Genomic DNA, 18,210 nt, shown 5'->3' on the forward strand with positions numbered 1-18,210 from the left:
GAAATGTAATTATACCCTGCTGGCCACAGAGTACAGGCTTCACTGGCCTATCTGTCTCAGGAGAGACAGCGGCTGGAGGCCCCTTCTCACTTGCAATATCAAACAGCAGTGATGTCACTAAAGCCCTCTTATATCTGTGAATTTTGTATTAAATCCGTGCACCGCAATCTGCTCCTCTAATCAGCTTTTAAATCCCGGGGTTATCTGTGGCCTTTTGCAACAGTTTTGTTACAGTTGTGAATAATTTATGACAGAATTAACTGCGGTTGCTAAGAGCAGTGATTGGGAGATTTCAGAACACAGCCAATATCTGACTCAAGTTCAAAGCCATTTTTCTCACCTCTTTTTTTCTGTCTGAGAAGCGAAATCTTATCAGCGCAGATGTAATTATTGTCGTAATTGCTTTCATCTGCATTTTCTCCACCTGCGTCCTTCGTGAATGGCATTGAGGCATTGAAGAGTTTTTTTTATTGATCAATCTCTGATGTATATTCCTCTCATCCAAGCATGTGCTTCTGTTTTCTATAGCTGTGGCTCCTCTGCTGCCTGCTCTCAGCTTTGCTCTGAGGTGTGTGCTGAGATGATGTCCATTAGTAAGACAAAACAAACAGACACACCCCACTCTCCTGAATTTAGGCAAACAATCAATGAGAGCACTCAGATAACAGCAGACTAAATGGCCCATTGATGTTATGATTAAATGAATACAGGATGCAGAGATGATGGTAGGACACACCGACCCAAACCGACTAAAATATATTATTTTCTCATCTGGAATTTATATATACTGTACAAAACATCTCTCAAACCCTCCTGCCCTGTTTGGGCACTGTCGGCATGTGCTCAGGACACATGCCTCACAGTCGATCAATATTTTAGACTCCCACTCTTCCTCTGAACACTGAGGTTTTTGGTTTATTTGGATTTTCTTTAGGAAACTTTTTCTTGGTATCTCCAGTTTTTTCTTTGCCCAAAGGCTCCACTGTCACTGCTGCAGGCTGCTCTCTCCTTGTCATTATGGTCGCTTCCCATTCAGCTCTGCCAAGCCAGTCATGGCTACCAGTGCTGGATTAATGGTGTATTACACATTATTGGTCATTTATAAAAAAAAATTTTTTAAAAAAGGTGACACAGCTGTTGATTAAAAAAGCAAGCTTTGGATGCTTGGTTGGGAGCAGAATACACTCAGTTTTTGTTAATAGAGTTGTGTTAGCATGTTGCATCCACTCCAGGAGCTTGTTGGCTTTTGATGTCCTGTTCACAGAAATGGATAGTTGCTTCTGTCCTGTGCACATTTTTTTTCTTTTTGTGCAACAGTTTTGATGTGCATATCTCCATTTCTCAGCTGATGGGTCTATTATGATGTTCCTGTGTCCCACATGGACTTAAATCATGGATTATTCACAAGACACATTTGGGGTTTTTTCTATCTCCCATTACTGTGATAATTAAAGAACCTAAGTAATGCAAGTAGGGACAAAATTGTTAGATTCATAATTATAATGTGATTGCTCTTCTTAGGAAATATAATGTCTTGCAGACAGATAAAATATGATTACAGTGTAGTGTTACTTTGAACTCCAGTACATTACAAAATAATAGATTGAACTGATCAGAGTGCTGATAGGCATAATGAGCGCTGTGTGATCTCGTTTGACAAAGGCTCAAATATGATTTAAGAAAAAATTAATAAATTTTAAAGAGAGAGAAAATGAAACAAAAAGCTATGACAAATGTGGGATATTCTTTAAGTCTTTGTTAAATCAGGAACAATGAGTTCAGCAGCAGTGAAGATTCCAAATGGAAATACTGAAAGTTGAAAATTTTACCCAGCAAATTTCAAAGCATCATCCATTTCATCATGTTGTACCTGGTCATGGTAACTTATCAGAAGTTCAGCTGAGCCCGAACGCTTCTGTCTTCTTCATTTCCCTGATTTGCTACACTCTAGCTCTACCTTAATCTCAGTTTCTGTGTTCTTCGCCCTCTCTCCATCCCTGTGTTTAAGTCACAACTGCAGTTTCCCACCTCGTTGCGCACCCTCACCCCTCCCTCGTGCCTCTCCCTCAGGGTGTAGCAGTCATTGTTGTGCCAAATAAGGTTTATGGAATTACAGATCTCTGAAATTGGATTTTCTCACTCCACCAAAGCACTGGGATTACAGATTTAAGCCCGGGTGCACTGGGGCACAACTGACCTGTGACTGAAGTGTTTTTTTCTGGCTTCACCCCAAGGTGGCAGATCAAGAGATTGATGTGCCAACAGCTCTGGAGTGAGAAAGGCAGGCAGACCGGCAGATTCTTTGTATCAGTATGTACCTGGCAATTAAATAGATTCAGAGTCAGACAGCTTTTTGGCTTGTGCGTCTGGATTTCTATTTCTCTCATGTCGACCACTCTCACTCTTACACACTCCTCCACGTCTGTCCTCACAACTTTGAGTGTGTTTGATCTAATTCTCATCTAATGAATCTTTTGATCTTCCTCGCCTGACACCCAGACACATCCCAGATTTCTACATCCCAAAGTAGCTCAATTCGTTCTAATCCTTAAAATCTGGCTGCTGGTGAAGCAATTGATTCCAAGTGATGTACAAAGATTTGCACTGTCTGCCTGAGGCTTGTTTAAAGAACTGTGGGATTTCTTAACTAACCTTGATCCTCCCCCACCCCTCCCGTCCCCTACAAATCTACCTCATCACACCTCTAGATCAATTCTGTCATTATCGCTCAAGTGATTGTACATTAACCACAATTGGAGTGAGGAAGCAGACAGCGCTGTGAATGCAACATTAAGATGTTGGCAGGAAGGTGGTATTCATTAGAAGTGGTGGCTTTGTGAACTCTTAATTGGAGAAGAGATAGGAGTGAGGGTAAGGGATCAATGGAGCCAGAACTGAAGTTTCAGTCCACTGACATCAATCAGTCGCCTCTCCAATGAAGAACACAACTAATCAAAAAAACATTGCCTCAGGCTTCCAGTTATTTGCTCTCACAGTCAAACGTGATCAGGATCACTGTAAAAAGACAGCTCATTCCAGCTTATCTGGAGGATGAAGTCAGCTCGTAGCTTATATTTGTCAATATTTGCTTCAAAATGTCATTACTGTTTTGGTGTAAAACTGGCAAGAACCTGAAATTCTCTTCACAGAAAGGAATATTAAGTGAACCCCTGGTGTATTTTTACTCCACTGCTAAAAATAGTCCCTTCCTCTTCATCTTGCCATTGCCTGGGTAATAGCCATCTTTCTGCCGTGTCACGTTTTGATGTATCATTCTCTTATTCACATCAAGGACAAGGCCAGGTGTCACATTTTCTCTCAGTTGCCACGCTTGTCGTGCTTCCTTGTCACCCTTGGCCTGTTCCAATCCCCTCCTTCCCTCATCTCCCTCTCTGCTTACTTTTTATTAAATCTGTCACTTCTTTATCTCAGGGATTGAGAAAGAAGGAAAATCACTTTTGCCATTTGCAGCCTGCTGTGTCTGCTGAGTTCTGCGAATGTATGTGGATATCATTTTTCGCCACATAAAATCCTGTCAAAATAAATAATGTCTCAGATGTTTTGTGTTGTCACATCACTGAAATGCTTAGCTTTAAATGCCTATTCCGGTTACTTGTATGACTACTACACATTTTTAGATGGACAGATAAACAGGCACAGGTGCACAGACTCACCTCTCTTTGATGCCCATGAGTGGCTAGGAGTGCTGGCTTGGGCAGAGAGCAGCTGGGGTCAGAGACGTGCCTTGGCAGCGAGATGACAGTGGGCTTTCCAGCATATTCTTAGCTATGCTTCACATACCAAATGGCTAGGGTTTTGTGTGTGTGCGTGTGTGTGCACGTGCATATGCACATCACCACTGTGCGTGTGCAAGACACCTCATCAAAGATTTCACAGAGTGTTATGGAGATGTCGAAGTTGGTTTTGGCTTGCCTCAGATGTTTACATGCTGGACACTGACACCTGTCCAATCAGAACAGGGATCAGACAGCTCCATTCCTGTCAGCATGTCTTCACAGACAGACACCAAACAAGGCCTTGCAGCTTACAAGATCACAACTGGAGACATTTGGAGACATGTAGATAGTGTTAGATGGCAGCTTGATGGAAAGAGGAGGGTGAAAAAAGCTATTTTTCTGTAGCTCCACTGCTTCTGACACCTAGTATTGTTTGCCTGGCTGAAATTTAGCAGCAATTTCATAGCGTTATGAAGGCAAACGGGTTGTTATCACTATTGCTAAAAATGTCCCAGAGAGTAAGAGGTAATTATGTTAAAATCAGATCATTTATATTCTGGTACAGGTCTAATTAAACCACCTCCTGAACTATTGCCTGCTTCCTCAGGCGTCACAACATCCATCATACATGGACTATCTTGTTTGAATACCGTGTGTACACCAGATGTTCTCAGTCATTGGGCTATGTGTGAAAGAAGAGTAGCATTTCAGAGTGGCATCTAGACAGAGTACTTAATGGCATTTTTTAGGGTGGAGCGGAACAAATCAAGCTGGGGTCAAGCATTAAAAAAATATTTGTTAAAAAAAATAATGCAGTTGCAACAATATGGAATAATCCGGCTTTGTTTGAGCTTCTAAACTGAAGTAATATATGTTCCAAGTATTCAACCACTCTGGACTTTGTGTTTGCTTACAGGATTTGGCAGTGAGAGGCTGATTTCTGTGGGAGAGAACATCTTTGGCAGCTTGTTTAGAAAAGAAGGTAAGGATGTTCACCTCTCAAAGAGAATTTTCCATCTGTTAACATCCCCGTGGATGGAGTTTTGTCGCGTTTCCACAGATAGGTTTCTAAAGATGTGGATCAGTGCATGTCTTTACGTTTCTTCGTGAAATCAAATCACACAGATTTGGTCTTTTCTGGTTATCTGATTTTGTACTTTTTGGGTATCACACCTTCATCTTCAGAAATAAGTCAGGGACTGACTTATTACTTTTTCCCGTTACTGTGGATTCTCCTTATTCCTGAGAAAACTGCAGGTTACGGTTAGTGTCAACACTTTATTTCCTACAATGGGGATGAAATCATCTCTTCCAAAGACATCACGTTGCTTCAGCCAGTCCCTTAATCACATCAGCTCATTTGATCTGAATGCCAGTGATTACCACTTGGTTCTGCACAAATAAAGGCACGGTTGTTATTGCTTCTGCAGAGAGGGACATCATGATGAAAGAAATCTGTGGGTGTTTTGGTTGCTGGCCACAGCAGATGCACCCTCGTCAATAGAAATTGGTAGTTATGAATAGGAAAAAAAGAGTGAAATGAATGCTGTAGAGTGTTGGGTGAGGTGAGACTAATGAGCTGGTTATAAAGTGTAGACTTTTTATGAAGAATCACCTTCACCCCCTGTAGCTTTGGGTTAGATTAATGTATTATCTAAAGAAGTAATGATAGGACTGGACACATTTTATGCTTTAAATTAGTTGTTAGATGTGTCACTGTTACTTTGTCCTGATTTCCAGTAACATAGTCGTGCTGCTGCTATGATCAGAGTCATTCTGTGTGATCAGTTGGATAGCTGCAGAAGAAACTGCTCTCTGTACATGTGGGTATATTATTTGCACAGCTGTGTACAGCTGTCTCATTACCACTTGCAAAAACATCAGTATGCAGGGCAGTTCTCCTTTCTGGTTAACAAACAACTGCTACAAAGGGCTCCTAATATACATGCAATAGTTTACTGTTTTGTTTGTGAAGACAATATGCCTCACTATGAAACTTGTATTGACAGACGATTTAAGGCAGCTCAGCTCTGATATAGCTTCTGTTTCTGTGACACTAGCAAGAGCAGACAGGTGAATGATGTGCCTTTGCTAAAATATTCTGTTTGAGGACTGATCTCCACTTCAAACCCCTAGTTTGAGGACAGCATTCACCTCTCTCTTTCTTCCTCCTCTTCTTCCTGGTAGAGAGAGCCTTCGGCAGTCAGTGCAGGATAAAAACCAAAAGTCTGCTAGAGAAACTCTTCAAAGGTACAGTTCATTCGCTGAATGAAGACCTCATCAATTCAGCCTCCCCTCTTAAACCAGTGTCCTTTCCGCAGAGTTCTGGTTGTTTATGAACAAAGTTGTTTGATATATCTCCACTATTCCTTGCAGCTGATTGCATAAGGTGCTTTTGATATCGTGTGAGTGACAAAAGGATATTTTTCCCTAACCGCTTTGGATTAGCCAGTGGTGGGTGCAGGTTTCTTACATCCAGCCTAGGATATTTGATGCACACAGCAGGGGTCTTGGAGCAGTTTCCTGACCCTCATTTTCCACATCAGCAAGACAGAAACTCCCGGCTTGCTTCCATGCACCATCCTGCCTTCTGCCCACTGATTAAAAGTCAAATATTAAAGTGCTCTGTTGTGACCACGGCCTAATTGATTCTTTCCGCCGGGTGCACACAGAATGGGCTGACAGCAGGCGATACCAGGCTTTGTCAACATCGGGCATGCTGCCTGACGCTCAGGACGGCACCCCAATAAAGCCTCCTGTGAGTGTGCCAACCTGCGGCCCCACACACACTGAGGCCACTCGGCACTCCGGCCAAGCTTTATAGTAAAAACAGAGGCAGCTCATTCTTTTGCTGTTTGTCAGCTTCCATCAGCTAGCTGGGAGCCCACTTTTTATTTTTAAGGAAGTTGCTGCCTGTGACAAAAGTGTGTGTGTGTGTAGGTCCACGCTTGAAAAAAATCTCTTTAGCCCACTTGCATAACCTCTCATCTAACTTAAGCAATCTGGGGCGATGGTGCTGAAAGGCGCATTCAGCTGAATGCAAAGTTCCACAAAGGGCCCTCTTCTTTTTTTCCCATCCCCAGTTTCCTGCCCTTAAGATAATTGCTTTAATAGATATTAATCACAGCTGTGTTTAAAAAGGAGCTTACAAAACACACGATGACACCGAGTATCTCATCACCAGTCTGTGATAAATGCTGGATAGGTGTTGGTGGTTCTGTTTGAAGTCTTGTCTCTTACACTCTAGTGTAGGAATCAAATTTCTTTCAGGTGCTCCCTTATCCACAAAGGCTTGCCACAGCAGGTAGCTTCACATGTTTGATTTGACAGACTTTTTTTGAACAAGACGTCTCCTTCTAGAATTGAACCATGGATCCTTTGTTTGGTAAGTAAATGTGTAAAGCACTACACTATAGGAACGCCTAAACTGAATTTCTACAGCAGTAAAACAGTGCGTTTCTCCACTCTTTATGTGAAAGAAATGCAGCGTCCCTGTGCCTCTCCTGTCGGCTTACCCTATGAATTTACTGGCCATTTTATGTACACCATGAATTGGCTTTGCTCCCCATCTATTTTTAATGATTTCTGACTGCACAAGAGAGGGTTACAGTGATCTTAATGCCATATGATGTTCATTAAATGCAGACATTCATTTACAGCATTTTTCTCATGAATGTGATTGACCTTTTTGCTCAGTGTGAACCACAGTAAAAGGGTATAGGTGCCTATTAATCGCTTCATGGTTGAAAAACTGGGCATATCTCCTATCCTGTCTGGTGCTTTATGTTCTGTCTGAGCTGATAGGAAGGCGTTATGAGGTTTTGTGTGGGTGCAGCGGTCACAGTGAGGTAATGGTGCAGTAATTACGCCTTTAGTAAAACGGGGTCGTGCGCTGCACTCTTTTTGCGACACAAGGTTGATGAACTCCATCCCAGCGCTGTTAATTGATGCCTGATTGAAGAAAGTGGGATAAAACAGAGAAATCACCCAAGAGAAAAAGTCAGCAGGTTGCAATTAAACAAGTGTAGAGTATTTTGAAGAGGTTATCAACAGAATATATACAATTTCCAATTAGGAATTTAAATTTCTTTTCACATCCTGTTTCAGTATGATCGGTTGCCAGCCCAGCTCTGGATTGGTCCCTTGGCTGCTTCAGGAGTAAAGGCCACTGTGAAATAACCACGATGTCCTCTGAGCAGGGTTTCTATTCTTCCCCCATCCTGTTACTTCCCTGCTGCAGATCCCAGGAGAGGTTCCAGAGGCAGAGTGGGGGTCATGATCACACTACAGGAGGGCGACAGCCGGCTGCCTTTCTGACAGGGGTCTAATGGAGGCCTAATAGGAACTAGTCAAGTTCCAGAGGCCTCTGCTTTGACCTTGAATTTCGCCTGTGGAGGCAGGTAAAGAGGAGGATGAGGGATGGAAAAGGGAAGTGATATTGTAGAAGCTGACAGGCAGGTGGTTTAAACACCTTTCTGGCTCTCTGAATCTTTTTTTTTTTTTTTACCTTTGATTGGGCAAGTGTGTATGTCTGTGTGTCACCATGAGTCAGAATATATTTTAAAAAGTATATATTACCTTAAAATTTATTTAACTATTCTTGTTTTTTTATTGATATTATAATTGTGTGTGTGTGTGTGGGGGGGGGGGGATTCATATATATGAAAAAAAACCTTTTTGTTTTGCAAGTAACTTTCAAGTTTGAATAATTTCATCAAACTTTAGTGCATTATTGCCGTATTTGAAATGCAACAACATTTTTTTTTTCTTCAGAATAACTTAATTACAAATCGTCCGGATTTTTAAAGCAACAGGTTTGAAGGTTATTAGCTTTGGCCAAGTGCACTCAAGCAGCTTTCTTTCACTGCATATTGATTGGACATAAAATGAAACATATGGATCCAAAGCACAAGGAGACAATGATGAATTCGGTTCAATCAATTGTGAAAACCCCCAAAGATAACTGTAATTATGAATATTTAATATTAACCTTCTTTCTGCTCTTACTTACTAATATTTGTTCACACATGTAAGGATGTGTGTGTCTGTTTTTTTCAGTCAGTAATTCAAATCACAGGAAAGTCAGGCCTGCAGGGACAGCTGATGAGCATTATCCACAGTAAAGAGAGACCCACTCCTGCCTGATCAATCTGAGCTCTCATTAAAAGGCTGCCAAGCCCTTTGCAACCCAATACAATATCAATACTGTAGCACCACAAAGGGACCTCCAAAGCTGTTAGGCAAGTCGCTGGCAGCTTAACTGTCATTACTGGGTGGGCACCATGCCAGAGACCCCCTTTGTGGGCCACTTAGGCTCCCCCCATGGTCCCAAACACAGGTCAGGACAGACAGATGGGCTGTCTGGGCAGCTGTCCCGAGGAAGAGATGGAGAGAGATGGATGCCGACCTGTAGAGGAGGAGACGGCCTGCGCTCTCTCGCAGTATAGAGGGATGATATAGACTGTGTGTGTAGAGAGTGTGGAGTTACACACACTGCGGTCTCAACCGTGGCTTGTTTGTTTGCAATGCATGAGTATTTTCTGTGTTACCAAAGCTGATGTTTACACAGACAGACACAGATGTTTGCATTTAAACTGAACCAAAAACAAAGAGTTTGCTTAAAAAGACACACTCTGTGAACTGTGTTGTTACAGAGGAAAAACATTCCGGGTTTGGGCATGTAGCCTAAGATTCCTGCTGGGAAAACCATAAGCAATGAATGGCACTCTGTGGGGATTTCCAAGTAGAGCAAATGGGGGGAATATAAGTGACCATACATAGAAAGCCTCTGTAATTCAGATCATTGTGTGGAAATCTCCCCTCTGTGCTCTAGTCCTAACCCCCTGTGTGGTTCCGATAGGAGAGGGAGGGATAAGCCAGTAATCCACTGACAAAAGGGCCAGGAGAAAGCCAGCTAGCAAAGGTGGGGGGGTAAGGACAGAGAATGGGAGGAGTGAAGAAGTAAAGAAGCATTTGTTGCCTCTCAAAGTCCCAAGGGTGTGCTTAACTCCAGATAAGATGGTCCTCACCATGCTCACCGGTCCTGGCCATCCCCATGCTGTGTAGGGCCTCTTTGAATAGTTAAGAACCATTGTTTATCCGTTAAGTAAAAGATTGGCAAGTCTACAGAAGTGATTACTTCAGCAGCAGCTCAACTGTAACTTCCTACTAGCGTATTGATTTATCTGAGCTGTCTTTAATTTATTCAGCGGGTGGCCGGCAGTTGTTTACTGAAAGTTGAAACTGATATTGTCCGTAATCATCATTAAGTCTGGGCCATAAGGAGAGGGAGAAGTCCCCACTGCCGCTGCTAATTTGATAATAGGAGAGGAATGGCATGTAATTAAAAGACAACAGATGACAGCTTAAAACCTGTGAGTCCAGTGGAACAAGATGTGTGCAACTCATAAACCAAAGGCGCACAACCTTATTTAGAAAAATAACAGCAACAAACTTTCAGCAGATAATTATCACTGTGGGAATCTCAATATTGTTCTCATCAAGCCTTTTCGTATTATGCAATTCTTAGCAGACCACGTTGTGGATTGATGTTAGATTTTTCAATGCTGCAGCAGTTACACAATGTCATACAGAAGTCATTTGGCTGCTCTGAAGTCTCAGTGAGGTATTTAGGTTGGTGGAACAATGGCCCCCAGCTGATTTGTCCGTTATCCATTTAGCTGAGATGTGACACACTGTAGGGGGGCTTTGCCACTGGTCAATAAGTGCCAATAAGAAACAGTCATCACTCAGCGGGCTGCCCTGTCCACCAGCGTGCTCACTTGTTTCAGCTGTCAACCCCCATGTCAAAGGAGCTAGCAACTGAGCCGCTCTTTCGGATGCATCACAAATGGCTTTCTCATATACAAACCTGAATAGGACAGGAAAGGCAAGGACACTCAGAGACTGCAAAGCAGGGCGATTTTCCCTCAGACATCTGAATAAACCCATCTGAAGTGAAAAAAGCTACGTATTTGCAAAACACCATTGACAGTTGCTCATTCTCTCAATCTTAAGTCCCTGGAGGTGGGGCCGTGGGGGGTTGAACTCAAGTCAGGGACAATCGTGGCTCTGTTTGTGTTTTCTCTAACACCTCCGTGTTCTCTTTGGGCTCTCATGGAGCGTACCGCAGGGGTGCATGAGAGGAGGGGTAAGTGCCGTGACCCTGAAATGGTCCCTGACTGGAGCCCCTCAAAAAATCCTGCAGACCACCACGCTAGCCTTACATGCCACCCGGTTGCTGCTGGAAACAAAGCGCAAAGTGGACATGTGTGAATCAAAGTGAAAAGTAGCATCTTAAGAGTTCAAGAGTGAATCTGGTTAATAAAGAAATCCTCACTGCAGTAGGTTTTTATTTGTGGTGTGGCTGAGTCCATTATGGGGAAGATCTTCACTGATTTAGTTTGATAAACCCCGAGGAGACCAAAAGGTAGATCTGTGATGTCCCTGTAATGCCTTTGAGAACAATACAACAATATGATTCTGTTCATTTCCTCCAGATTCAGAGATAATTAGCCTAACTGTTGTTTTCCTCTTTTATGTCCCCTCATTGGAAAGAGAAGTTTGAAGTCTGATACACACAGTGTGGGTGTGTTTGCGTGTCTACCGCTCAGTATGTGTGTGCGCGTGTGAGACGTTGTGTGTACTTTTATAGTCAACAGAGCCGAGTCTGTCAGAGCTCTTTGTTCTCTGGCGAGAACACATCATGACTGGGCTTTTTGTCTGAACTGACACCATCATACAGTCTCTTTTTCTACCTCGCTCTCTTTCGTCTTCCTCTCTCTCTCCTCCACCCTCTTATTTTTTTCCAGCAAACTATTCACCCACCTTCCCATCACTTTCTCCCTCACGCATTGAAACCATTTAAAAGATAATGGGCCCTGTGGATTATGGAGGTATGGCGATGATTTTTTTTCCTTGTGTCTGTCTGGGTGCTTTAGCTTTGTGAGGAAGTCAGAGTATAGCGTGACTACCAGAAAATGACTACTGAGGGCAGTTTTTTTTGCATTTATAATTTATTGCCATCTTTGTTTGTTACCCTACATTTATGTAACTTTTACTTAGGGCCAAAATTTAAACATCACAGCGTGGCAACCAGATAAAGCTGTTCGATGTCTCCTTCTGCAAGCATGGGGAGTAATTAGCTACCTCCAGCATCTACGTTCCCTCTGTGAAGACTTTCCAGGAGGTTTGATAACCTGGCATGAGCATGAGGTCACTGATAAAGCGCAACTTACATAGATGTAGCTTTCTGAAAAGACCCAAAAACTCTAATATTTACTCCACTACCCCCAACACTGCTGTAAAAACATGAAAAAAAGGAGAATTTACGAACGACTCCGACACAGGTGGGGCTTTTCTCCCTCAGCAATAGGTCTGGGGTCTTTTTTGTTCAGTTTATTTCCTTGTTTGTTTTTTTAATTCCCCAAATCTGAATTATGCATTTATACAACCACGGAAGGTTGTGAGGTAAAGATAATTATCTCTGACACACTCACAGTGGTGTTATCTCAGTTAGCAGCTACACAGTGTCTCACTTTGTGCACGCTCAGGCTGGACGATCACCACGAAGAAGGAAAAAGTAAGTGATAGAAACATTTTTATTCTTGTTTTGTTAATGTACAATGAAATGTATCCTTTTGGCTGTAGCATTTATAGCACTGCTTCACTGTCTCTGTGTGAGGGGAAGTTGTGAAAAGCAAGGTGGAAAGTAACCAGGTGAAAGCTGCATGAACCAGCGTGGTTCTGTAAAACTTGGATGCAGAAATTGAGCAGCTGTTTGTTAGATGTGTCAGAATAAAACTACATATAACTGCACAACTAATGTTGTGTTACACAGGATGTGTAGCTACTTTCTGCACAGGGTTGTGCAAGGTGTGCAGGAAAGGTTGCCAGGGCTCATAGCATTAGCCTGACTCGGCAAACTAATCTGACTTTATTTTGTACACAGTGGGAGGTGGCACACATTTCAGTAGTTAAAAATGCGATTATTGAAGTGATTAATGGTTTTAAGATGACTTTAAATATGTATGCAATGTTTGTATGACCAATATTTAATTTGTCCATTGTGTCCAATTTTGGATATTTTCTGTGTGCTTTTGTCATACAGTCAGTTTGTTTTAAACACTATTAAATTAGTTGCATCCTTACTGGAAATGGGCGAAGACAACAGTGGACAGCGGTGTGAATCATGTCTGTGTTTACTCAGCAGCCATAATTTTTTAATGAGAAAAGTTTGTTGATAATTAGTGAGAAAATTGGGGAATAATTATTTGAAAATGATGCAGAATGCCTGAGAGTTTCATTGTGTTATATTTTAGTATGTGCCGAACTGTCACCTGCTCTTCGATTTTTTTTCAGTTTTACTTTATATGTGTGTTTTTTCTGCATCTCTTAATTTACACCATAAACAGATGTAGAAAAAATGCAATTCACCAGAATACAGGAAGTGAAGTGCATGTTGCTCCAAATTTGGGGAGGAAATCCAAGAACTCTTTCTTAATGTGTTGCTTCTGATATTCAACCCAACCCTGTACCGAGTTCTCCTGAAGGCCTTGGATTTGGGTTGATATCAGAGGTCTGTGTAAACCAGTGAGGTTGTCCTAAAACACTATAAGAAAACTGTTTATTTATCCACATTTATCTACAAATATAGTTATTGTACTTGTATAGCATTCGATATGTTTTCTATAAAGAAAACGCTTGTTAGTGAGTGTGAGGCAGAGAGAGAGATTTCCAGACAGAGCACATCACCACTTCACCTCTTCCCCTGGAGCAGCAGACTCACTGCAGGATTAATGATGTGTTAAGTGCTAAAATTACACACATTCATATTTCACCATTTGGGCAGCACATTCCACATGGCATTAAAGGTGAGGGGAGAATATTATGTGTTAACAAGAGAAGAAACACAAGTCTGAAGACAAACAGTTTAAGTGCAGAAAGAAATATTTCACACTTGGGTCACTTCATCGCTGCAGAAATCAAATTTTCTCACTTTTAAAGTCTAACCACTGGTCTTTTGTGTCTGCGTATTCAAACAGAAAATTGCTGTGCAGGTTCTGACTGTCATCTTAAAATGTCTGCAGTGTGCCGAGCTTATCGGAACCTGAGGGAAATCTAAATTAAATCTTCTCAGTGAATAGGATCAGCCTCTGCATTATCTCTTGTCATTCTCAACGGTTAAAGTTAGTTATTAGGAAGTAAAGGCACATTCATCAGAAGAATGTGTGGGCTCTATTTTAAACCAAGGAGCTGCTGGAGAGTTATTGAATATGATTTCAGGGTTATCAGCGAAGCACTGAGAGTTTTGACCAGTGATGGATTCTGTCATAGTAAAGAGGCATTGTTTTTGGATGTCATTGCATCGGTATCAGTTGTTAGTTTGGAGGTCAGTGTTGGAAAAAGATTGTCTGGGGTCACACAGCTGTGCTACGGGGGAATCAAGAGTCAAGACCTTCTGCTCCAAAAAAATGACAACAAGTTGTAACTGCGTAAAATCCACATTTTTACTTTTACTGTCAAATCAGAGTTCATAGAGACATAAAACAGCTGACAGGGGAAAGCAGCATTCTGTCTTATAGAATGAATTATGAGAGTCTGATACCACGATTAGTCTCAGCTTGACAAAGGATCTATATACAGGGTTTTAAACATGAGCAGCAAACACTTTGATATGGAACAATTTAGCTGAGCAACATTCTCCATTTGTGCGTTGCTTGCTTAGCTGTTCTGTGGGTTTTAGCTGTTCTCTCGCTATGAAATCATTGTATCTACATTTAGAAAGAGGCGAGTGCAGCCCAGAGCCTTCAGCTAATGGCTGCAGAAAACAACTGAAGCATTCTGTTATGTACCTAATTTCATCTAACCCACTGTTTTTGTTTTTTCTTCTCATTTCCCTTGCTCTCTGATTCACCATGTATATCCCCTCAGTCACCCTCAATGTGTTTCATAAAGGGGAGCAGAGAAGGCAAACACTCCTTCACATTAATCCGATCACGTTCCAAAGTGTTGGCTTCGTGTCTGAATGAGCACCCTATCACTTTTCCGCAAAAGTTGCGATGACCTATTTAGTAGTTCAGCACTAGGAACATTTACTTATCTGTTAATGGCACAAGTCTGAACTGCATGCTGTCACATTAATAGATGGATATACACAAGACAGCACAAGACAAAGACGCAAATAGCTCTCTCCATCACTGTCACTGAATAAAGGAAGGAACATTAACGTGAAAGTGACCCATCTGATTGCGTGAACGCATCGCTTTAACATGCGGATGAAGCCACACACACGAAGTTTCACTTACAAATAGTTGAGCAGTGGAGTTAATGACAGTTCATTAAGACATTTCAATGGACTTTAAACTGGCTCACGCACTTGTTTATTTCGGTCTCCAGTAGTTCTGAAAGTCATATACCAAATAACACCTTTAACTGTACAAGTTTAATTTTCATGACCAAAATCTTACCTTAGCCTTATTAGCTACATTTGCACGGTTGGGTGTCTACAGTGTTTTGTAATAATAAGAATAATATATTAAGACTGCATGTGAAAACAGCCGATTTGAATGCATAGAGAAAGGGGCGTGGGTGTTGAACCTACACTGATAAAGTGATCGTAAGCATAAGAATTGTAATGCTGCTAGATTTCTAAATAAGCCCAGGTCAGCATATCAACTTGAAAGATGACGTGATATATCAGTACTTCTTTTACAGATTGATTGTGCTGCCATCAAATTCCACAAAAGTCAGTTGCTGTAGCTCCACCAATACCTCAAAATAAAAAATTTTCCCAAATCTGGTGGTGGAACAGAGATTTGCAGAGAATAATAGATTAAGGAGACGGACCGTGGCTTCTTATTATCATGAAAAAAACATTCCATACTGTATTGAGAATCACAATCCCCTCCTTCCACTGGCACGCACGCCCTCGTGCACGCACGCACACAAATGCAAACTTCCCTGAGAGAATGTTACTCTCACGTAGATGCATGCCATTGCAGAATTAGCATCTGAATACCAACTTTTGTTGGTAAATGCAAGGGTCCTTGGAGATTTTGCACATTCTGTTCAGAGCTAGGCAGGCCAGTGGGAACAAAGTCACACATTAGCAAAGCCCTGCCAGGCTCAATTATGACCAAAGGGATTGGCTTGATAGTGTTTCAGCGGGCCACATTCAGCAATGGATGTGTCTATTTAAACATTCCTGGCCACTTCCTTTATGTTTTTCAGCACCGTAGATGGCAAATTCCTCTGTCAAGAACGAGGCAGAGGACAATATGGCGGTTCTCTGCGACACATCCTGTTTTATTCTGCTCTGTTTTATATGGCAGCCTTGGCCTATGAATCTAGTTTTCGCGTTTTGTGAAGATCTGTCTGCAGTGGAAGTGCTCGTGCTTTGTTCTCTCCAGACTATATGCCTAGAATTTTTTTCCCCCTGCCTCGCACAGTCTTTTTTCCCTCAATCTTTCTCTGTCTAAGAACATTGGTGATAAAGAAACCAGGAGCCTGACTTTAAGCTTGTGGGCTTTCGCCTCCATATTTTATTGGCATTATGAGCACAGCTGATTAAATTGCAAGTGTACGCCATGGCTCGTCCTCCTTCAATATGTAATAAATGTCTTTTTTTTCTCAGTTTTCTCATATTCTGTCTGTGTTTTGTGCCTTCTCGGGGGATCGCAGATTGGATGAATCATACTTTGTGCCTGTTTCAAAGCCCAAGGTGTTTTATTTATAGGGGAAAAGTACATTAACGCCTCTGCAAAGTCTTTGGAAGATTTATCAAGTACTCTCCCAGCTTCCACCCTGCCTCACTTGAACTGTGACAGACCTAGTAAAGTACAGATGTGAGTTGCCGGGCAGTGTAACATATCTGCCTGCCGATCCGGTTTCTGTTTTTGTCCCTCCACTCTTGCTACCGTCTTACCATCATGCCCATGCTATGACATGGCCGGCTCTGTTGTCACTACATTTATAATTCAGTCTTATCAATAAAAGATGCGTGGCATTAAGTTTTTATCTGGTGATGCAGTGCTGCTGTCTCTTAAAGCCTCTTTACAAGCGAATGACTGAAGAGCAAAACTTTCCCTCTGTGCTCTGACTTTCAGGCATCGCTTGGCATTAGTATAACCTTAGATGATCCTTGTTCTTTATACATGCTTTTAGAAGCTTATTCCCTATGATCTCATATTCTGCTAGCTTACTCCCACAGCCTTCCTCTGCAAGCCCCCAGCCTTTAATGAGTTTTGCTGAGAGTTATATTTACTCAAGTTGTCTTGTGCTTCTGTCTAAATGGCAAAATTTCTTCTTTCATTCTGTCTTATCGGGCTGAATCAGCATTGTTGTTTTGCAGCTCACTTAGTACAAAGAGCTGATGTGGGCAGATCTCTGTCAGGAAAACGAGCTCTAAATCACTGCAGTTTACAGACACAACATGGCCTGCCTCGCATTATGAATGCGTGTAAGCCAACACGGTCATGTTGTTGGAGACTGAGAGCAGCTTGGCTGACAACTGCTGTTCCTTAACTGTCGTCCATCTGTTTTTTCCACACGTCTTCAAGGTGCAATGTCTTCTGTCTGTTTGGAGGTTATGGTTGCGTCTGCTTTTTCTTTGGGTTTCATGTAGCATCTACCACCCGAAGAGATAAACAATACGAGCAGATAAAAGACAGACAGAGGGAGAGCAAGCTGGAAAGAAAGAACCGTGTGTGTCGGTTAGAGCTGATAAAAGCCTGAAAATCCAATTAGTTCTCAGTATCGGGGCAAAGGAGGAAGCCTCATGGGAGTAATGTCAGGAAATATCCACCACCATAGCATGACAATAACACAACATTTACATACTTGGCTATTGATAGAGCAGCGTGAAAAATCTAACTGGATGTTTTCTTGCAAGTCAGGACTATATTTGGTAGCCTTCCCTGATGGCTTTTGCCCACATCAGCTTTTTAAACAGATAAACAACTATCAAAGGCAAGCATTGTACCTACTACACCACAAGCCACCCTGAAAGAGGAGCCAGTAGGCAGAGGATGATTTTAATTTTTCAACATACTGAATCTCTTCTTTATTCTCTTTAGATGTCCTGGAAATGATTTTGGTGATGAGGTTTGCACTACTGAATGCAGACAGCGTTGGTTAAATGTGTGTCCTTTCAGCAGGTTTCTTTCCCCCCCCCCCCCCCCCCTTATTATGATTTCCCTCGTTGCTGGTGCCTTCTTTTCAATTCAGAAATTCAGAAAAGCACAGAGCCCCAAGTTAGAGCTCATGTGCTCCTCCTGGGAAGAACCGCATGCCCTGGGTTAGAAGAGCAGAGCAAAAACAGCTGCTGCTACATTTTAATCATGTATTGATATACTCATAGTGTGTATTTGCTTGCATGAGTGTGTCGATGGAGGAAGACAGAGGACATACGAAGGTGCTGGTTTTGTATTTGTCTTTGAATCAGGACTGATCTGGTCACAATCTCATTGTGGAC

At 42.0% G+C, this 18,210-nt stretch overlaps 1 protein-coding gene across 4 annotated transcripts in view; it reads left to right on the forward strand.

The window, feature by feature from the left end:
- sulf2a (sulfatase 2a) overlaps positions 1–18,210 on the forward strand; it is a 45,500-nt gene that overhangs the window by 15,929 nt on the left and 11,361 nt on the right. For 3 of the 4 annotated variants that reach the window (XM_026168770.1, XM_026168769.1, XM_026168772.1), the window contains one exon: positions 4,654–4,719. The exons of the other annotated variant lie outside the window; for it this stretch is intronic. The gene's annotated coding sequence lies outside the window, so the exon portion shown is untranslated. The remainder of the gene's footprint in view (positions 1–4,653; positions 4,720–18,210) is intronic. 4 annotated transcript variants of the gene reach the window in all.

This window comes from Astatotilapia calliptera, chromosome 5, assembly GCF_900246225.1.
Source record: "Astatotilapia calliptera chromosome 5, fAstCal1.2, whole genome shotgun sequence".
Classification (NCBI taxonomy): Eukaryota; Metazoa; Chordata; class Actinopteri; order Cichliformes; family Cichlidae; genus Astatotilapia; species Astatotilapia calliptera.